At 39.2% G+C, this 23,393-nt stretch overlaps 1 pseudogene; it reads right to left on the bottom strand.

The window, feature by feature from the left end:
- Nucleotides 1-3,914: 3,914 nt before the first annotated feature.
- On the bottom strand, nt 3,915-16,876 carry LOC138144668 (nucleolar and coiled-body phosphoprotein 1 pseudogene; annotated as a pseudogene).
- Between the last annotated feature and the right edge of the window lie 6,517 nt (nt 16,877-23,393).

The raw sequence follows: 23,393 nt of genomic DNA, 5'->3' as shown, positions 1-23,393 counted from the left end.
TTACCATTTATTTCCTCCTGTAAGTAATTTAATTTTTCAGTTAAGAATTTGGATGCTATGCCATTTGGTGCATATATATTTAGTATTGATATTATTTTATTTTCTATGATGCCTTTTAGCAAAATGCAATTTTCCTGCTTATCTCTTTTAATTAGCTCTATTTTTGCTTTTGCTTTGTCTGAGATGATGATTGCTACCTTATTCTTTCTTTTTTTTTTTTTTACTTCAGCTGACATAGAATAGATTCTGCTCAAGCCCACAATTTAAACTCTATGTCTTTCTGTTTCAAGTATCTGAGGCTGGAACCAATCCAGGTCCTCCCAACTCTGGGGCTGGCGCTCTTACTCACTGAGCCACCTAGCCACTGCTAGATTTTTTTTTTTTTGCCTTTTTGGAGGGCAGTTGGGGTTAAGTAACTTACCCAAGGTTACATGGCTAGTTTTGTGTGTGTGTGTGTGTGTGTGTGTGTGTTAAATGTCTGAGGCTGGAACCAAACTCGGATCCTCCTGACCCCCAGGGCCAGCGCTTTACTCACTGCACCACCTAGCCACCCTAAAATGTGTTTCTAGTAAACAACATATTGTTGGATTCTTGTTTCTAATACATTTTTGTTATCTGCTTCAGTTTTATAGGTGAGTTCATTCCATTCACATTCACAGTCATGATCACTAACTGTGCATTTCCCTCCATCCTATTTTCTTTTCTTTATCCCCCTCTTTCCCTTTTTATCCAGTCCTTTCCTAAAGTTTGTTTTGCTTCTTACCCCTGTCTTCCTTTATCTGCTTTCCCTTTTGTCACCCTCCTTTTCTCTTAATCCCCATTCCTTCCTGTTTTTCAGTTGGGTAAGATAGATTTTTATATCCAATTGATTCTGTGCATATTTTTTCTTTCCTCTTTGAACTGCTTTAGATGAAAGTGATGTTCAAGCATTGCCCCCCTCCTTACTTTCCCCTTTCATGTAAAAGCTCTTTCTTGTTTGCTTCTTTTATGTGAGATAATTTCCCCCTTTTCCTTCCCCCTAATCCCAAAGCATCCATTTTTCTCACCCATTCTTCTTTTACATCATCCCAACATAATGGACTCATTCCTGTGCCTTCTATGTAGAGTCCTTCTAACTGTCCTAATAATGATAAAGTTCTTAGATGTTATATGTATCATCTTCCCACATAGAAATGTAAACAGTTTAACACTATTGAGTTCCTTACAACTTTTCTTTCACGTTTGCTTTTCTATGCTTCTATTGAATCATGTATTTGATAGTCAAATTTTCTATTCAGCTCTGGTCTTTTCACCAGAAATGTTTGCAAGTCCTCTATTTCATTAAATTTTCATTTTCTCCCTTGAAGGATTATACTTAGTTTTGCTGGGTAGCTTATTCTTTGTTGCAATTCCAGCTATGCTGTCTTCCAAAATATCATATTCTAAGTCCTCTGCTCCTTCAATATGGTTGCTGCTAAATCTTGTATGATCCTGCCTGTGTTTCTCTGGTGTTTAAATGGTTTCTTTCTGGCTGCTTGAAGTATTATCTCTTTGACATGGGAGCTCTGAAATTTAACTATAATATTCTTAGGAGTTTTCATTTTGGGATCTCTTTCAGATATTGATCAGTGTATTCTTTCAACTTCTATTTTATCTTATGGTTCTAGGATATTGGGGGCAGTTTTCCTTGATAATTTCTGGAAATATGATAGGTTCTTTATTTGGTCAGGGCATTTAGGTAGTCCAATGATTACTAAATTATCTTTCCTTGATCTATCTTCAAGGTCAATTGTTTTTCCAATGAGATATTTTATATTTTCTTCTATTTTTTCATTCTTTGGACTTTGTTTTATTATTTTTTGATATCTCATGGAGTCATTAACTTCCACATGCCCAATTCTAATTTTTAAAGAAAAAATCATTCATCGAGTTTTTGTACCTTTTATTCTATTGGCCAATTCTGCTTTTTAAGAAATTATTGTCTTCAGTATTTTTGGTGTCTCTTTTACCAATCTGTTAACTGGCTTCTCATAATTTTCTTTGCTTTTATTTCTTTACTTGCTTTTTTGTCTATCACTCTTATTTGCTTTTGAAAATAAGTTTTAGTTCTTCCAGGAATTCTTGTTGGATGTGTGCTCAAATTATATGGTTATTTCTTTCAGGTTTTCCTTGTGGCTGTTTTGGTCTCATTGTTTTCTGAGCATATTTTGGTATTCTCTGTTACCATAGAAGCTTTTTACGATCAAGTTATCTTTACTGTGCTCATTTTCCACCCTATTTCTTGATTTTGAACTGTGTGTCAAAGTTGAGCTGCTTCAGGTTCTTTCATACTGTTGTTTTTAGAGCTAGTTCTGGGGATTTGGAAGTTTTTGGTGCTTCCAAGGTGGTCTGATTTGGGGAGAAATGTGGCCACTACTCTCTTGGTCTACACTCTGGTCCTTACCCAGAAAGGGCCCCTGATCCCTTGGGATTAAAATTAATGCTGTTCTTCAAGGTCCCTGATCTAGTAGGACCAGAAGTGAAACTGTTTCTCAGGGTCTCTAGATTTCTTTGGACCAGAAACAATACTGCTCTTCACCACCCCTGCTCCCTCTTTCTGCCCTTGAACTGTGACCCAGAAGAGAAAATAGGCAATGAAGTTGCCAAACAGCTTCTAGTCTGGCATCCAGTGCTAGCATAGGGATCCCATGAAATCTCTTTCTGACCTGTTGCCAGATTTCAAGCCATCTCTGACTTGAGAGCTCCTGAAACTGCTGCTGCTTCTGCTGCACCACCTAGTTCCACCACTGGTGTTTCATCCACCTGGGCTCTGGGACAACCTCCACCTTCATGTCACAGATTTTTCCTACTGACCTCCTTAGTTTTCTTGGCTTAGCTCTGCCACCCCACAATTTGACTTGAGGTATTATTTTAAAGTTGTTTGTAGGGGAATGATGGAAGAGCTCAGCTCAGTGCTTTCTCTACTCTGCCATCTTGACTCCACCCCTATAAGAACTCATTTTAAATTCTCAAAAATCATCCTTTTATTAATGCATTTTAGAAATTTGCCATGGGGACAGCTGGGTGGTGCAGTAAATGGAGCACTGGACCTGGAGTCAGAAGGACCTGAATTCAAATCCAACCTCAGACACTTAACACTTGCTAACTGTGTGACCTTGGGCAAGTCACTTAACCCCTATTACCCTACCTTTCCCCCTCCAAAAAAAAAAAAAAGGAAAAAAAAAAGCAAAAGAAATTTGCCATGAATTGAGGTCAAACTCAGTGGCCTATAGTTTGAAGAATGCCCCTATCCACCTTCTTCCCCTTCTTAAATATTTGCAACACACTTGTTCATTTGTAGTTCCAAGGCACTTCTCTAATACTCCAAAATTTTTCAAACATCATTGACAGCAGCTCAATAAAATCTGCAAGTTCTACCAGCACCTAGGAATGGAGTTAGTACTTGCCTTGTGACACAAACTTATCGAGGAGAGTTGTTCTCATTATTTCCATACTTAGCTAGTTTTCAGTTCATTCTTGGCTCACCATTTTAAAATCAGTGTCCTATAATGGATAGAGAACAGGTTTAGATCCAGAAAATCTGAGTTTCCATCCTGCCTGTGACACATAGTAGCCGTTTCCTCCCTGCATAAGTCACTTTATCTCTCAGTGTCCCAGACAACATTCTAAAACTATAAGCTGCAGAGAAAGTGAAATTTTGCTTCATTAGGGGAAGTTCCTTCCAGGAAGTTCATGTGTAGCCACATCAGCCTCTTTTGACACTTTCCTCAACCTATTTTTTTCCTTCTTGTAATTACATTATAAGATTTCATTTTTATCAGTTTTACTTGAGTTGATTTCTATAGAACTTTATATCATGGGGTCCTGTTTATCCTTTCTCTGAACTCTTTGAAAATACATTTTCTAAGATCTAGGGTGCACATCAGCCTACCACATAGTTGGCAGTTAAATGGGTGTTGATTGAATGATTGATTTGGCAAATAGTTTCTCTTCTTTCATCAGAGTCTGATCCAGAATGGTATTTCTTCTTATTGCTTTTTGAAGAATGAAATTAACATCAAGGCAAGTTATGTGCCTGGTGTAACTTGGACCAGTTTGCTAGTTCAAAATCAGGGCAGGAATGAAATGATGCACTTGTAGAACATCTGACAGTCAAAAGAAGGTTTATTTAGTCATAGAATGGATACTCGACAAGGAAATAGCAATGGCTTGGGACGATGTGACTGATTCTTTTCTATGTAGATATGCAGCTGTCTGGCAGAGTGTTGGGCCTGATGGGTGGGATAACTCACATGGTGGGGGGACATCAGCTAAGTCTGAGGGGCACTGACTCCTGATTTGCTGTCCTTTTAATGTTCCAGGCAACCAGAAAGTCATGTCAATGACTTGAGTCTTACCCCACTGGACCAATCAAATCTTGAGGATATCTTTCTTGCCCTTACTGGATAAACTAGCCTAGTCTACATGATTAGGACCTTAGGAGAAATTAGATTAGCCTGAGTGTCAGGGCTTTAGTAAATATGGCTTCTATCATATAAGTAAAGGATTTATCAATGTTTTTTTTTAAAGCATAAGGAGACCCTTAGCAGACATCTATCTGGATAACTGAAATCACCCATCATTACACTACTATGCCAATTTTGTGATATATTTCTAGGATTCATTATCCATTTCCTCCTTCTGGCATATTGGCTTTTATGATTTCAGCACAAGTTTCTTCCTCCACTAGTCTTCAACCAAATACTCTTTAATGTTTCCACTTTCCAAAGTTTATAACGGCTTAGAGAAGCAGGTCATCTTTAATATACATTGCTACCCCTCTGCTGCTTCCTCTAATTTGTTTCTTTTGTATCACTTAAAGGAAACTATTTGCTTGGAAGAGACATTGAGGGCCAATGAACCTGACAATTTGAACTGAGATGTTTATGATTAAAAACTCTTGAAGAGGGCTAGAACTATCAGTGACATCCGAAAAAGGACCATTTCTTTTTAGACGTGTAAATTTTAATTCACCAAATGACATGTAATGAGGATAATAAATTGTAAGAAGGAATGATTCTTTTCTAGGAATTTTCTTTCTTTCTATCTATCTAGTGTATTTTTTTCTGTCTATATTTTATCTATCAATCTATATCTAGCATGTATATAGTTCAATTTATCATCTATTACCTGTCCTCTATTATCTTTCTATCTCTCATATATCATGTATCTATTGTTATTTATCATCAGTCATCTGACATCTATCATCTATTTCAATCTCTGTCTGTCTTCTGTCATCTATAGTATATTTTTATTTATCATCTCTTTATATCAGTTTATCTATCATGTATCTATTTCAATTTATCATCTGTCACCTCTCTGCCTGTCTGTTTCTACCACCAGTCATTTATCATCTATTTCTATCTCTCTGTGTCTATCATCTCCTGTGGATTTCTATTTATCTATATACATCTATAATCTGTCATCGATCTATCAATATCATCTATCTATCATCTATTATCTGTATGTCTGTATCTTTCATCTGTTGTCTATTATGTATCTATTTCTATTCATCTATCATTCATTTTACCTATCAGTCATCTGTCATCTATCATCCATCTATCCAACTATTTGTCTATCTTTTAATTTACTTATTTATAGAAATTCCTTTCTCTCTAGAGGCATAAGAAAAGGGTTTTATATTAAAACAGAATAGAAATGCTCAGATGTTTTCTTAATAGAAATAAAAAGCATTTTAAAAGAATTAATTTGGGCATAGGAACAACATGACAGCTGAAATTTTAGAAAGGATGAACAGCAGCAGCATTTGAACTCAATGAAACTGCAATCTGCTTGGATTCCCAGATGGAGAAATCTAGAGACTCTTTCTCTGTCTGCAGCTTTCTGTGCCTGCAATTACTCCAAACAAAGTTGTTGGGTACATACTAAGAAAGAGCCACCTCAGAGAGAAAATTCTTTTTTTTTTTCATGGACTTCTCAAGTGAGGTTGAGCTATATTTGGATTTCAGAGGACTTAGGGGGCGACAACCGAGCAACACACTTCCAGAAGAATTTGCGCTTACTTTCCTATCCCACCACCCACCCACTCCCCAAAGGATCCTCTTTGAAAACATGTCTATGGCCAAGTGCAGACTGTGGCTGAGGGGGAAGTCACTAGCTCCAGTTACCCAATCCCACAAGCAGGGCACTGGGCCCCAAGTTTCAGAGTCAAGGTCTCTCCACTCAGTCACTTTCAAACTTAACAGAGTTGACTTGGGTGGAGATGGAACCACCCCAGTAGCTGCCCCTCTTCTTCTTGGTCTTCTCACGTTGAAAGGACTTGCCTTTGGTAAACTTCAGGATCTCATTGGCTTTCTCTCCCCAATCTCCAGCTGCACCCCGCTTGGCATCTAAGGAGTTGTCAGTCACCCGAGAGTTGACCTCAGCTTCTTCTGACTTAACTCTCTGGAAAGGGGAAGATGACCTTCTCTCTCCCTTTTTTGTTTTGGGAACCGTGTTTGGTGTCTGAGGCTTTTGTTTCTTCACCTTAGGGGGAGAGGCCTCTTGGCCAGGGCTAGCATCCTTTTTCTGCTTCTTCCCAGAGCCTAGCTTAGCTGCTGCTTCTTCCTCTTCCTCCTCCTTGCCTGTACAAGTCTTTCCATTCTGGGGTGCTGAAGGGCAAGACCCATTGGCCACCAAGCCAGGGCTCTTTTTAAATTTTGGTTTTTCCTCCTCTTCACTGGAGCTGTCAGAAGATGAACTACTCTCAGCCTTAGATTTTTTTTTTTTTTTTTTACCAAGGCAGGCTTAGGAACAGCTGTAGTCCCCACTTTAGATTTATTCACTTTGCTTGCTGGTTCTTCCTCTTCACTGCTGGAGCTGTCAGAGTCTGAACTGCTGTCCTGAGTGGCTGCTTTGGCCCCTGGAGATGGAGTTCCCTTGGCCCCCATGTTGGGTTTGGGGAAAGCTGCTGCAGCCTTTGTCCCCAACTTCTTCTCTTCCTCACTAGAACTGCTTTCCTCTTCGCTGGAGCTGCTATCCGCTTTCCTGGGCAGAGGTTTTTGATTGGTGGCTGGCTTGGTGCCAGGGGCTAGCTTGGCTGGTGCTTCATCCTCATAGCTGTCTGAGTCTGAGCTGTCTGATGAGTCCTCAGCAGCTTTTGTAGTCACTGCTGGCTTGGGAGTTGCCTTAACAGCAACGACAGGTTTGGGGGCTGCCTTTTGAGAAGGTTTCTTCTCTTCCTCTTCTGAGCTGGAATCTGAGTCACTGTCTGAACTGGACTCCATTCCTGTGGCCTTGTTTGTTATATAGTCTTGACTGCTGTGGCCTTGGCTGATGCAGGCTTAGATGTGGTAGCTTTCACCCCTCCTGATTTAGCTGCAGCTACCTCCTCATCACTGCTGTCCTCACTGCTATCAGAAGAGTCACTGCTTTCCTCCTTCTTCCTAGGGACTTGGTCACTTGCCACCTTCTTCTTGGGGGGCTGGTCACCTACTACCTTCTTTCTGGGAGGCCGGTCCCCTTTCTTCTTGGGAGGTTGGTCCCCTCCCACCTTCTTGGGCTGGGTGCAAGGTGGTGGGGGGACAGAACTGTAAGGACTTTGTTTGGCCTTGACAGGTTTTTTCTTCTGTTTCTCTTTTTCTTCCTCACTGGAGGAATCTTCACTGCTGGAGGTCTTTTGGGCAGCTTTCACAGGGGTCTTGGATGGAGTTGGCTTCTTCAGTACAGCCTTTTTGAATGGAGCCAGAGCCCCCTCCTCTGAGTCACTGCTGCTGCTGCTGCTGCTTTCACCAGCTTTGCCACTGGCTAATTTGGAGGTGACCCAGGCAGCTGTGCCTGGCTTAGCAGGGGCCTTAACTGGAGTCTTAGATGTTGGCCTTGACTGGGGTCTTAGCTGGGTTCTTACCTGGGGTCTTTGGTTTCTGTTTCTTGGTAGCTTCATCCTCTGAGCCGGAGTCAGAGTCAGAGTCGGAGTCAGAGTCAGAATCCGAATCAGAGTCAGAGCTGGAGCTTTCAGCTTTCTTAGGCTGAGCTGCCTCAGGGCAGGGTATGGATGCCTTGGCTCGGGCTTGGCTCCCTTCCGGGCAGACTTCTGGCTTTTGTTGTCTTCTTCCTCACTGAAGTCCTCACTGCTATTACTACTCTCTGCTGTTTTGGCAGGAATGGTTGATTTCCCAGGCTGGCCGGATGGACCAGGGAGCTTGGTAGCGAGTTTCTTGGCTGGAGGCTGTTAGGTCTCTCCATTATGACTGCTGTCGCCAGAAGCAATGGATTTCTTAGCTTTCTTTGCCACTGGTCCGTTAGCCTGCAACTTCCGCTTTTGAGTTTTGGAAGACCTATTGAGCCAGAAACTGTAGAAGTCCAAAAGGGAAGAGGCACTGGGGTCCTGGTGGGCGGTTCCCGTAGCCTTGGGGAACTTGCTTGCCGCCTCGGTGAACTGGTTGTCACGCAAGAAACCGAGCACTAGAGGGAACAAGTCACTGGGCACCACGCGTAACACTTCTTGCTCTGCCACCCTCTAGGTTTGAACGCGTGACTGGCGAGACTTCAGGCTGGATGTCGCATACAATGAAATCACTCCTGTGTGATGAGGGTGAAGGAGACCGGACCGGGAACATTCTTACATGATTTTTTCCCTTTGCTCTTCAGATCCCCCTCACCTAGAAGCCTGATCTAGTTTAATTTAACATTCAGGGAATATCCCACGTGCAAACCAGACGGAATGATCTAGTTTTATCTTCATGTGCTGAAAGAGTTGAAGCCTATGATTTAGTAAGAAAAAGGAGTATGGTGACTTTTACCACCTTTGGTGCAACTTCAAAAAAAAATACATATTATGATGAGCTACTATTACATTTTAAAGGGACATCATCATTACTGCATTTTGCCTTTCAAGTTCAGTTAAATGGGGCTATACATAATATCAATCATTAAAAAAAGTTGTCCACATCGAGCAAGTATTTGGCTCGGGTTGCATTTACATGCAATAACAAATGGGGGAGAAGGCTATCCCTGAATGACAAGGAATGCTTTGCAAATTCCCCAAATGGGAGTGTTCTAGAATTCTATCACAATGAAATATAAGATCATATGATTATAACTGTACATATGTCTCAAAGGAAATGCAGCGTGATGTAGTGGATAAAGAATTGACTCCAGAACCAGGCATGCCCAGGTTCTTTTTTTTTTTATTTTTGGAGGGGACAAGGCAAGGCAATTGGGGTTAAGTGACTTGCCCAAGGTCACACAGCTAGTAAGTATGTCAAGTGTCTGAGACTGGATTTGAACTCAGGTCCTCCTGACTCCAGGGCCTGTGCTCTATTCACTGTACCACCTAGCTGCCCCCATGCCCGGATTCTAATCCCACCTCTGACACATATTGACTATGTGACCCTGAGCAAGTCACTCTCTTGAGATTGATTATAGGCAACTATCTCAAACTGGAAATTGCACAGAAGGTGGTTATCTGCATTGGCAGAGGGAATTTCCTTCTCTGAGAGTTCCTCATAACAATGAAATTACAGGTTTGGTTCCTATCCTTAGTTGTTTTTTAAACTGTTAAGTTGATGTTTAGTGAGAGTCAGTTAATCCAATAATCAACATTTATTAAGCACCTACCGAACGCCAGGCATTGGACTAGTGCTAAGGATACAAAGAGTGTTTACCTTTCTCAATCTAACAGGGGAGACAACATGAAAAAAAGTATGTACAAGCAAGCTATATGACAAATAGGAAATAATTAACAGAGGGAAGGCACTAGATTGAAGAGTTAGGGAGAAAAGTGGAGTCCTGAATTTCTTTTTGGTATAGTGTATGACCTGTGGAAAGTGCAATGCTTCTGGTACATAGAATTATGACTCTAGAGAGAGAAGACTCACATTTGATAGAGTCACATGATCATAAATTTAAGCTGGAAGGAATCTGAGAGATCATTGGGTTCAACCCCTCCATTTTACAGAGAAAATGAGCACCCAGACAAGTTAGTGACTTGCTCAGTAGTAGAGTCAGGATCAGAGTTTAGTACCCAAGACTTCTGTTTTTAGTGCTTTCCCCCTGTTCCACATTGACTCAAGAAACAATGCTGTAAAATAGAACTAAAGGTCTTTGTTAAACTGTGATTTGACCTATATCCAAAGGTTCTAGGTGCTGTCAGGTGAGGATGAGAAACAGAAAGAAAACATGAGTGCTGTGTCAGTTACCCCTTTTCCAACCATTCCATTCTCACTCCAAAAAGTCACTGGTGATGGTTTTGGGGTAGTTAACTTTAATTGTAAAAGTCACCATTGAATGGATTGGGATTGACTCCCTTGGACACACTTTGGCTTGTCCAGCTTCATTTGCCATTGAGTCATTTTCAACCTAAGTTGACAACACGAATTCCCTTGATGATGTAGCTAACAAGTGTCCAAACTGAGCCTCAGTTCCCCCCTTTGTAAAATACAGGTGACAAATGTAGCATTTATCCTCATAGGGTCAATGTGAGGATCAAGTTAAGTTTTTATATATGAGGTGTTTTATAAACCTGTCATTTATTGTTAAGCCAAGCTTTCATATCTTCTGCCAATCTGCAGATTCCATAACTCACCATAATAGAGCAAATTACTAAGTACCTTAAAAAATCAAACAAGTCCTCCCTCAGTTAAGCAAACTGAACTTGTGATTTCATTTACATAGAGCAGAGGTGTCAAACACTTGACCCATTAACTCTTAGTGGGGACTTAACCAGATGAAAATGTAATTGTGAAATATTTAAAAAATTAAATAAAATAGAACATAGATATTTTTTTTAAAGCAATTGGGGTTAAGTAACTTGCTCAAGGTTACACGGCCTTTTGTATGGGTGCCAAGTATCTGAGGCCAGAACCAATCCCGGGTCTCCTAATGCTGGGGCTGGCACTCTTACTCACTGTGCCACCTGGCTGCCCTGAACATAGATAATGTTAATATGTGATATGTGGCCTGCAACTTATATTCTTAGCTGCCTCAGAAATTAGTTAGGGGACTTGCCTGGAGTCACAACAGCCATATGACTCTGAGTCCGTCTCTTCATTCACTATACTGTACTGCCTTTCAACTAATCTAAAAATATTAAACCTTTTGGCAGATTGCCAGCACACCATAGTCTATAATGGCAAAAACTGAGGGCTTTGAGTAGCAATTAGGGACAATTCCCATTCAGCATGGCTCGAGGGAAAAAACGATGAACTTGGAATGAGTCACATGGTCTGAATTCAAATCCCAGCTCCCCAGTTTACTGTTACTAGCATATCTTTGGGCAAGTCACTTAACCTTTTGAATCACAATTTTCTCATTTGTAAAATGAGGGAGTTGGATTTTATGACCACTAATACCCCTTCCAATTCTCAAACCAGAATCCTATGATTCCTAAATTCAGTTCATAGGATTTAAGAGCAGGAAGGGATGATGCATAATTAAGTCCAACTCCTTTATTTTATGGATATGGAAACTGTCTTAGAGAGGTCACTGAGGCAAAAGGTCACAAAGGAAGTTAAACAGAAGAACTAGAATTTGAGGTTAGGGCCAATGACTCCCAATCCAGTGATTTTTGGATTATAAAATCCTGGGGTGCCTTATTTTCAGTAATTAGATTTGCCTTATGCTGATGACATCAGTGAAGGCCATAGGGAGTCACTATCAATTTTGATTCTTGGGATGTAATAGAAGGAATTCCTGTTTGGGAAGGGCTTGAGTCTAGAGTTTTCCAGGGTGGTTTGAGTCCTTTGTCATAATTGCCTCCCTATCTTCCTTACCTCCTAGGTGTTCACTATAAGAATCTGAAGTTTTGATAGCTCACCATACTGCAGCATTTCAGAGTCACTGAATTTCACTTGTCAGGGGAATTGCCAAAATTAGAATCAGTTCTGAGAGAAAAAAAATATAGCTGCAACCTTGACCTCTGTTCCTCCTCCAGATATTTCCTTGGCATTCTCAGTTTGACTAACTTTGTTACAGAAACTAGTAACATCCTGTCTTGCCAAGATGCTATACCTGTTTAGACTTCTACAGCTGGAAGATACAAATGCAAACAACCCCCCCCCGACAAACCAGCCCCTTCTTTTTCATCTCCCACTTTTCCATACTTGGTATTGCTCATGCAAATAGGAGAGAAAAAGCCTCATTTGGTCTGATTTGGAATTCTAGCAAATACAGTACATCTGTTAAGTGCATGTGAGGAAGGAAAAAAATCCCAGTCAACTAAGCATATGGGTAAGCAGCAGACTTTTAACTTTATGGCATTGCTTTAACTATCTGCTTGACAGATATAGTAATCATTACAGATTGGAAATACCTTTGGCAGACAGCAATTTCCTGTGATGGGTAGCCATGTGATCCTGAATGATATATTGGGTTGACAGCTTGCAGGAAGGTCCAGGAAAAAAGAAGCTGTGAGAGGGGAAAAGCTTATTTTAGCCAACAGGCTTGGAAATTTCACAGACGTTATAGGATTCTTTTAGCGCTACGCATGATTTCTCCTCATCAGCTGCTAATTAAGGGTATTTATTTATTTATCTACTTATTTGATACTGGAAATGTGAGGCTCAGTTCAGTGTGAATTATAATTTATCACAGTTTAAAAATCTTTTGAGTAATTCAAAATTATGGTTTGCAATAAATGATTTATGAGGAGTTTATAAGTATTCTTATTAAATCAGCATTTTTTTATGTATTATGCTTTGGCATTACGTACCTCTGGAGACTATTAAAGTTTATTACTCAGTGTTCATTTTAATAAGAACCTTCTGACATTCCCTAGGGTCTGGGATGAACCGTCCATGTGTTTCTGTCCAATATCGAATGGAGCTCTGGCTTGTAAGAGAGATTCTTTATCAATACTTTAAAAGAAAAAGCCAGTGGATTGTTCACTTGTCAAATTTTTTATGTAGTGCTTGATGCCAGGGACTTCCCAATCATTTTTTATGCTGTAATTAATTTCTATACTTCTAAGTAGGTTGTAGTATAGCTGGCAGGTAGTAAATGGTATCCGCACATGGAAAACAGCCATGGTAGTGGCCAAAGGAATTTTCCTATTAGATATCTCACCTACACCTGAAGCAAGGCCTGTGTTCAGTTCCATTTATGGTGATTTGGAAGAGGGACCCCCCCCCCCCAGAACCTGCTAGACTTTGCTTTTTTGTTTTTGGAGGGGGAAGGCAGGGCAACTGGGGTTAAGTGACTTGCCCAAGGTCACATGGCTAGTTTTGTGTTAAGTGTCTGAGGCCGGAATTGAACTCAGGTCCTCCTGACTCCAGGGCCAGTGCTCTATTCACTGTGCCACCTAGCCACCCCCCTACTAGACTTTGAAACCAGTTTCAATTACACATTCATTCCTACATTAACCTACAGACTTCTCACTCAATACATTACAGGCCACATATGGAAACCTGACCAACAGTGTTTTTAACCACTGGATTAGGAGTCAGAAAGCCTAGGGTCAAGTTTGGCTCTGCTACTTTTGGGTAAACCACATTATACTTTTCATATTTCTTGACCAGAGTTTTCCTTTTTATAAAATGAGAAGCTTAGAATAGGTGGTTTCTAAGTTTCTTTCTAGCTCTAGAATTCTCTGAAATAGTTGGGTGAGTCCTAGCCACTGAAGAGAACACCTTGATTCTGGGAAAATTACATTTCAACAATAATGTAATAGTGTTACTACAACAATCATAACAAAACCCTATTAGAATCCTCTAATGACATATATGTATATGTGCATGTGTGTATATGTGTAAATAATGTATATACACATATATGTATGCAACCATTCATATTTACACATATATGTTTTAAGAATTTAGCTTCGATGACTGGAAGTCTGAGCTCAAAGTTCTTGGCTAGTTGGATTGGGTGTTTTAAAAAATGTTCTATTGAAGTCAATATTAACAAAAATTTATTAAGTGCCTGCTGTGTGAAGAACTCTGTGCCTGGAGCTGGTAGAGATACAAAGTTTCAGTAAGCCAGGGTCCCAGCCCTCATGGAGCTTATAGTCCATTGGTTGCATTTGCATTACTTCCCATCTTCTTTGAAAAGAACAGTGGAATATATGCATGACTAAGGGTCAGGTAGTTTGGGTTTAGACTTGTGTTTGGATTGCAACTTGCTGAGCTGGCCTCTCCATTCAAAGTTAACCCCCATCCTTCAACGAACACTGACTTTTAAAATAAGGAAATAGCAGTTCTCCCTTTTTCCTCTCCTCCTTTCAGGTTTTCTGTCACTATCTATTCCTTGCATCATTACTGGCTGTCACATTTCTATTAGAGCCACTCTCCTTTCAGAATTCACTCTAATTTAAACAATTACCCATGATGCCTATCTCTTGCTATTATGCAGATTGAGAGTGAGACATTGGTTGAAATCTAATGCTATAACAGAAATACGTTACAGTTTATCACTCTCCAATAGAAACATGCTATAGTTATTACTTTATGAAATGTTTTCACATAACATACTCTCTGTTAATCCACAAAACAACCCTGTGTTTTAGGTAAGGTTACTAAGAAGTTAAATGAGAGAGGTAAAATGACTTGCCTGACAGTCATCTAGCTGAAAAGTTGCAGAGCCAAGACAGTCTTTTGCTTATAGGCTCAGGGCCCTTTTCATTCCAACCTCTCAGATACCCTTAAGCAAATCTACATGTCCTTAGTTTTTGAGAGAGAGAGAAAGAGAGAGAGAGAGAGAGAGAGAGAGAGAGAGAGAGAGAGAGAGAGACTTTTCTAATTTGACTTCCATAAATACATAAAGACACCAACAAAACTATACTAAAAGGATGAGTATTTTCAAAGCTTAAAGACAATTAACAATGATGGTGAGCCCTATGAGGATGAGACTATGAAACCTTTGAGGATAAGAGGCCCAGAAACTGTGGTCTGAAAAATTGACCAGAACTGCACTTAATGACTCCTTGAGGTGAAGAGGAATACCACGTTTTTCCATCACTGGGAATCATAAATGTAGCACTCCTTTCCATAAGCTTTTTAGAAGGGACTTTGCAGTTCACTAGATCACGTACTCAGAATGTTGGAAAAAAAATTGCTTGCAAGTTATAGTCTAAATGCTGTATTACTGGCATTCTTATTCCCCATCCTCCTTTTCTGTTTCCTTATAATAGGTCTGGGAACTGCTGCCAAGTAATCTATCTTATTTTAATTTTGAAAAAATGTTACTGTTTTTGTTACCCTTTTTGACAGTAGAAAGAATGCCATTATGATGAATATTATTAGGACTAAAAATTCACTTTGTTGGAATCTTATGGGGGTAGTGGCAAGGTCACTGGACTTAGATTCAGAAGACCTGGATTAAAATCCTAGTTTTCTTATGTGTTACCTTTTTAATTTAAAAAAGAATTATGTTGGATGCTAAAATTCAGAATGAGTTTATACTCAATAAATATTAAGGAAAAGAAAAAGGGGGGCTATTTTGGCTATGCGGTGTCAGAAGGAAGATCAAAGAATGGATAGGACTGCATCTCAGAGCAGATGAGACAATGGGAGTTGATGAAAGAGAGAAAACAGAACAACTCAACTTATTTTCTCTTTTCTGTGTTGAGGAGAATGATATTTATCCTGGGAAAAGAGTCTAAAAATGGCTAATAAGAAGTTAGTCATTAATCCAAGATAAATAAGGATCATAGATTATGTGGTCATTGACTTAGAGGTAGAAGAGATGGTAGAAATCATCTAGTCTAAGTACTTCACTTTAGAGATAAGAAAGTGAGGTATAGGAACTTTAAAGACTTGACCATGGTCACACAACTAGTGAGTGTCTGAGATAGGATGTGAGCTCCATTCTTCCTGACTTCAAGTCCAGCTCTATCCACCTAGGTACCAAAAAATTACAACTAATTGATATTTAGAGGCAGCTAGGTGGTGCAGTAAATAGAGCTTGGGGCTTCTGGAGTCAGGAAGACGAGTTCAAACCCAGTCTCAGATACTTACTAGCTGTGCAACCTTGGGTAAGTAACTTGCCTGCTTTCTGCTTCAGTTTCCACAACTGTAAAATAGCACCTACCTTCCAGGGTTGTGAAGATCAAATGAGATGATATTTGTAAAGCACTTGGCACAGTGCCTGGTACATAGTAGGTGCTTAATAAATGCTTGTTTTCCCTTGTACTCCTGCCACTCCCTGCCCCTTTCCTTCATCCCTAATTTGGGGATAACAATAGTACCTACCTCCCAGGATTATTGGGAGAATTAAATGAGAATATTTTCAAAGAATATTGCAAACATTAAAACACAATAGAAATGCTGGCTATTATTATTATTATATTTCTGGTTTCACATAGAAGTTTTTTGTTTCATTCTTGTTTCATTGATAGGTTCATAGGTTTAGGTCTAGAAGAGACCTCAGAATGCATCTAGTTTAGCCCTCTAATTTTATAGATGAGGAAACTGAGGGCTACCAAGATTAAATGACTTGCCCAAGGTCACACAGCTAATAAATTCCAGAGATGGGATTTGAAACTGGGTCTTCTGACTTCAGAATCAGTGTGTTCCCCACTCTACCTCATATCTGAATTTGAGATCATAAAAGAACACCTATTATCTTGATCAAAGCTCCTGCCCCAAATGAACTAAATCCCTGGGATCTGGAGAGAATTAGTGTGAATTGTAGCTGTGACAGTTATTAGCTACTTGACAATAGATAAGTCACTTAATTTCTTTATTTATAAAATAGGGCTAAGACTCCCTGAACTCTCTATCACACAGGTTCCTTTGAGGAAAGCACTTTATAAACTTAAAAAAATACTGTATTACTGCGAACAGTTACTATTATTACTACTTACAAAGATGGCTGTGACTGTGCTGAATGCAATGAGGACAATGTCAACACAGTGATGATGACGACAATGATGACTGTGGCTATTACTACCAGCAGATGTTATTACTGAATTACCATGTGCCATGTTAGAAAAATTGTGGAGAATGATTGAGTTGCCATAGGACTTGAAGGGTTAAATGTTCTGATTTCCAAAAATGGGGAGGGATAAAGTTGTTAAACTATAGGCTTATGAGCTTGACTTTGATTCCTAGTCAAATTTTATTGTTGCTGTTTATCCTTCATTTTCAAAGAGGAACAATGGCATCGTGAGGGATGTTTTGAATTATGTATGATTTGGATTGTGTACGTGTGGATTTAAGTTAGGCAGAGTTGTGCAGACATCGGCCTCACTTTATCTTCCAGAGTCATCTATTAAATTATATAATACATTATTGAACTCATGATGTGTGAGCATTTAGAGTATGAAAAGGGTAGGCAACAGTGATTACTAGGAGGTAGTATGGCTCCGTCAAAAGCAAGTCTTGTGTGATACCAATGCAATTTTCACAATACTGAGGGTGACTGTTATTATGCAGGCATAGTTCTCAATCACAAAATATAGTAGACTCTCCATTTAGAAGACAGAAGCAAAACATTTATTCAGATGCCAGAAAACCAAATCCCAACACCAGGAAACCAAATATATCATAGCAATAAAGAAGTTAATAAACCATAACACAACAGGGAGCCACACCATCCTTTAACCTTCCCACAAACAAACACTCACAACCCTTGCTCTCCCCTTGGCTGCATCCTCTCCTCCCTCTCTAACTACTCTGACTCTCAGCTTCCTGTGGACTCTGCTCCACCCTTAAAGTAAACTCCTCCCACCATAGGCTTCATGTGATTACATTTGGCCTATTAGGGGGCAGGGAAGATCTTCAAATTCCCATTGCCATTATATCTTGTGAAACTGCATTCATTCATTCATTCATTTATTTTTAAAGCAATTGGGGTTAAGTAACTTGCTCAAGGTTACACAGCCAGTTATTTTTTGTGTGGGTGCCAAGTATTGGAGGTTGGAACCAATCCTGGGTCTCCCGATGCTGGGGCCAGCGCTCTTACTCACTGCGCCACCTGGCCGCCCCTATTTATTTATTTTAAACAAGGTTACTATAATGGATAGGTTAGATCACACACACACACACACACACACTCACATTCACTCACAGGTGTGTGTGTGTGTGTGTGTGTGTGTGTGTGTGTGTGTGTGTGTGTGTGAGTACGGGCATATACACATAATGACCTGAGTTATAACAAAATATCTGACAAAATTTCTTCAGTAATTATTGTGGATAAAATGGAAAGATCTTAGCTAGGTGATAGTCTAATTAAGTGGATTCAAAACTGGTTGAATGACTGGTTTCAAAGACGCATCAATGATAGGTTAATGTTAGTTTGGAAGGAGAGCTCTAATGAAGCACTCCCAAGGGTCTCTGGTTTTATTTCTGTGTTTTTCAACCATTTTATTCATGACTTGGATGGAGCTATGGATGACAAGCTTAGCAAATCTGAAGTTGACACAGAGCTGGGAAACTCACTGGCGCAAGTATCGAGAATGATCTGTCCAGGTTAGAATGATGGACTGAATCAAAAAAGAGGAAATTGAATTAATTGAATGCTTAAATTTGCATGTGATCCCTCTATTGAGGTAGACACAACCCTTCTGTGATTTGGTAGATTGTCTTTAAGAATTGCTGTGACCTAAAAATTAAGCACCCTGTGGTCAGTCTGGCAACTATTTTCTCTAAGCTTGTTTCTTGGACAACAAATATTCAGTTTATTGTCAAGTTTATCAAGAATGGCTTAAGCTATACCAGTTTGGTAGGACTAAACAGTTATTGCTGTTTAGAATGCAGTATGACCGAAATAAATGTAAAGTTGCACTTACACCTGGGTTAAATAAATACCAACTGCACAAATACAGGATTGGGAAAATTTAGCTAGACAATACCTTCAATGAACAAGGTGTGTGTTAATGATGAGCAAATTTAGCATGAGGGCAGCTAGGTGGGGCAGTGGATAGAGCACTGGGCTAAAAATCAGGAAGACTCATTTTCCTGAGTTCAAATCTGATTTCAGACACTAGCTGTGTGACCCTGGGCAAATCACTTAACCCTGTTTGCCTTAGTTTCCACAACTGTAAAATGAGCTGAAGAAGGAAATGGTAAACCACTCCATTGCTTCTGCCAAGAAAACCCCAAATGGGGTTAAATGACTTGCCCAAGGTCACATGGCTTGTTTTTTGTATTAAGTGTCTGAGGCTGGATTTGAACTCAGGTCTTCCTGACTCCAGGGCTGGTGCACTATTCACTATACCACCTAGCTGCCCCAATACAAATGATTTTAATTACTTATAGATAGAATGAATAGCAATTCCACAATACAGAATCTGGTATAAGAAGGCTTATTAGGGATCCTGTTAAAGGGAATAGATTGCTACAAACACTAGAAGGAAAAAAGGAAAATGACAAATGTTTTAGGAGTTGCCAGAAAAGAGGAACATTTATTCACTGTTGGTGGAGCTGTAAATTGGTACAGTCATTCTGGAAAGCAGTTTGGAACTGTGAACAAAAGGTTACTAAATTGTTCATTCCCTTTGATCTAACAATAGCACTACCCTTCAAAGAGATCAAAGAAAGAGGAAAAGGACCCCTGTGTAAAAAAGTAATAACTGTCTGTAGTAGCAAAGAACTGAAAACTAAGGGGATGCCTGTCAATTGGAGAATGGTTGAACAAATTATGGTATATAAATGAAATGGAATACTATTTGACTATCTGAAATAATGAAGACTTATATGAATTGATGCACAGTGAAGAGAGCAGAACCAGGAGAATAATTTATATGATAACAACACTGTGAAAACCAACAAATTTGAAATCCATAAGAACTTTGATCAATTGAATGACCAATTTTAATTCCAGAAGAACACTGATGAAGAATGCTACATACTTCCTGACAGTAAGGTGATGGACCCAGTATGAAGAAAGAGATGTATTTTTTGGGCATGGCCAGTGGGGGAAATATATTTTACTTGATATGCATATTTGTCATAAGAATTTTCTTTTTCTTTCTTTTTTTTCCCCAGTGGTGGGGTGGGTGGGAGTGAGGAAAGAAATTAGATTTTCATTAATTAAAAAAACCCAAAATTTAATTGAACAAATGCCTAGATACTAGAAGGACCTTACTGAAATTCTTTCACCATGGCAATACCTTATCAATTCTGCTTACAGATATATATTTATACATATAATATGTATATATGCATATATAATATATATTTTAGCAGAATATATATGTATGTATATATGCATGTATGTATATAGTGGAAAAACAGAATTTATTAGCTGCCCTCAGGTATCTATCAATGTTAATTAGAGCTATAATTAGCATATGATGATTGGGATTTCACCCCAGGATGATGACATAAGTGTGGGATTTACTTTTTCTTCTCAGTATCTATATCTTTTTATCTTGTCCTCCATGGCTCATGCCTACATATAATGCACGGGCCCTTTGCCATCACTTTCACAATCATTCACCCTGGCTCCGCTCTCCTTCCGGTTGTCTTTATCCCCATAGTTTGTAAAGTGAAAGTTAGGCTCTTTGGGAATAGTCTGCTCCCTCTGCTGGTGAAACCATTCCCATTGTTGTAACATCCTCTGGTGCTGAGGGCTTGCCCATCCCAAGTTAAATTGATCCTGGTTCTGGGATTATTGCTTAAGGCTCTGATTTTGAGAACATCAATTTACATTTCAATTAAATGGATTACAGTTGGATATCTTTTTACCTGGCACAGCTAAAATCACAGGCCAACATTTTTAAAAAATAAGATTACAGGATCAAAGATTTAGAGCTAGAAAGGGTGTTAGATATCACTGAATCCCACTTCTTCATTTTAGAAATATGAAAACTGAGATTGAATGACTTTTCCTGGGTTACACAACTATTAAATATTGGACTAGAAAACATTGTGGAAATTATGTATGCTTTTAGTCACTCCTTATTATTCACTGTCACAAAAATCTACCCCTTTAATACCAATTACACCATTATTTTCCGAGAGATTCCCTACCTCCACTACCACCATTATATTAAAAATGATTAACAGCCTTCTAACTTTTAGTGTTAATGGTATTGTTGAAGGATAGTTTAAAAATGGAATAATGTCTTTTAGGATAAAATTCTAATCAAACAAAATTATCTTGGTCACCCCCTAGAAAGTCCCTGTAATTATTTTATACAAAGTTCATTGACTCACACAGATTTGGTAGTTCTCTAATTAAATAGATTCATAACTTAATTTAAATGTAGATAAGCTTTTTTGAATTAAGCATTTCGTCCTTAACTTAGAAGAGTCTATGAACTTAATTGGGAGAGACCCTCCCCCATCTTTATCCCTTCCCCCCCCCCCCCATAAGTGGAAAAAGAAAATACACACAAAGAAAAACATATTGTACCACACTGGGAAACCACAGATATGGTTGCTCACTTTTTTTCCTCTGAGTTTTTGCTTTTTTGCATAATTGTGGTAAGAGGTTTAGGTTCGCCATTGAGTATAAGAAAGAGGATTAAAAAAGTGTGTATCAAATATGATGGGTTTTCCCTCAGTTCTAATCCTTTTCAACCCATACGCTGAATTCAATCCTGTTGACTCACTCTGTCCTTAGATACTTACTCTCTCCTCTCTGGGTTGTCATTTCAACTCTTCTCTCCTGGTTCACCTATAACTGGTTTGATCCCTCCTCCTCAGTCTTTTTTCTTCACTCATCATCCATATCATGCCTCCTATCTGTGGGTTTTCCCTAAGGTTCTATCCTCATCCCTCTTCTCTTCCTCATCTTTGTTGCATCTCAGTGACCTCACCAGCTTCCATGAGTATCATCTCTCTGCAGATGGCTCACACATTTCAATATCCAATCTGACTTTCTATCCTGAGCTTCTGTTTTTTTTTTTGTATCTCTTTCTTTTTGCTTTTTTTGGGGAGGGCAATTGGAGTTAAGTGACTTGCCCAAGGTCACACAGCTAGTTTTTGTATTAAGTGTCTGAGGCCGGATCCAAACCCAGGTCCTCCTGACTCCAGGGCCGGTGTTCTATTCACTGTGCCACCTCGCTGCCCCCTTTTTGTATCTCTAATTGCCTATAGGATATTCCAAGCTGGATGTCTCTGAGACATCTTAAATTCAACATGTCGGAAACTGAATTCATCATCTTTTCCCCAAATCCTCTCCCTTCCCAAACTTCCCTATTTCTTTTGAAGCCACCATTGTTGCAGGTTTATAACCTCAGCATTCTTCCTGACTCCTCTTTCTCCCCTACCCAACATATAATGAGTTGCCAAGTCTCAATGTTTCTACCTTCATGACATTTCTCCTGAGCCCTTCTTCCCACTCACTGAGATTCTAGTTCAGTTCAGGCCTTATCATCTCTCACCTGGATTATTGTAACAACATCATGCTTGTTCTCCATGACTCTGGTCTCTCGCTACACCAGTCCGTTCTATATAACACTGCTTTGAGCTCAAATTAAATGATGGTCCTACTCGACCAACTCTGATGGTTTCCTATCTCCTTTAGAACAAAATAGAAACTCTCCTGTTTCACTTTCAAAGCTCTGTACAACCTGGCCCTAACCTACTTTTCCATCTACTTTGTTAGTGCCCTTCCCAAATATTGGTAAAGCACTTAGTTAAGTATCTGGTGCATAATAGGGTCTACATAAATGCTCATTCCCCTTTCACACCTTGTGATACAGCCAAGCTGTCCTTTGTTTTCCTTACTGTTAACACTTTGTTTCCTGTATTCTTTCCTTTGCATTGGCTGTCCCACATGCCTGAAATATACTCCCTCCTTAAATTTGTCTCATGGAGTCATTCTCTTCTTTTAAAGATACAGTTTAGACACCACTTTCTGCATGAAGCTTTTGCTGATATTCCCAATGCTATTAATCTCCCTTGTAATCTACACATAGGTATATATGTACACATGTACATACATGTATACACACATAGTTATACATATGTGTATGTATACATATACCCACACATTTGTTGATATACACACATATGTATTAATATTATCTTTATTTCGTATGTATTTTTATATGTCCTTTATTGTCTTTCCTTACTAGAATGGGAAAATGTATATGTTGTCTTTTCAATTAGAATATAAACTCCCTGAGAGCAGGGGTCCTTTCATTCTTAATGAAATTAAGTTTTAATGTTTGGAATGATGACTGGCACATGAGAGAAACTTAATAAATACTTGTTGATTGATCTAATCTTCTGTCCCTTCTTTCATTCTCCGTCACTTCTTGATGGTTACCGACAGTAGTATCAGGGTCAAAACTTCAAGGTTTTTCAGAGATGTAATTGGTCTAGACTAAGAGATAATTCTCTTAACGAAATTAGATGCTTTCTTAGCAATTACAGAATGATTTAAGGTTTGTAAAGTACTTTACAAGTGTTATCTCATTTTATCTTCACAATAACCCTGGGAAGCAGGTAGATTATTACCTCAATTTTAGATAAGGAAACTGAGGCAGTTTGAGGTTAAGTGACTTGCCCAGAGTCACACAGCTAGTAAGTATCAGAGGCTGGATT

Source organism: Petaurus breviceps, unplaced genomic scaffold (genome assembly GCF_028583685.1).
Source record: "Petaurus breviceps papuanus isolate PSGF00001 unplaced genomic scaffold, PetGlider_PUasm1.0 90702, whole genome shotgun sequence".
Classification (NCBI taxonomy): domain Eukaryota; kingdom Metazoa; phylum Chordata; class Mammalia; order Diprotodontia; family Petauridae; genus Petaurus; species Petaurus breviceps.
The sequence above is the reverse complement of the archived record's forward strand: the minus strand, read 5'-3'. Positions and strand labels throughout refer to the sequence as shown.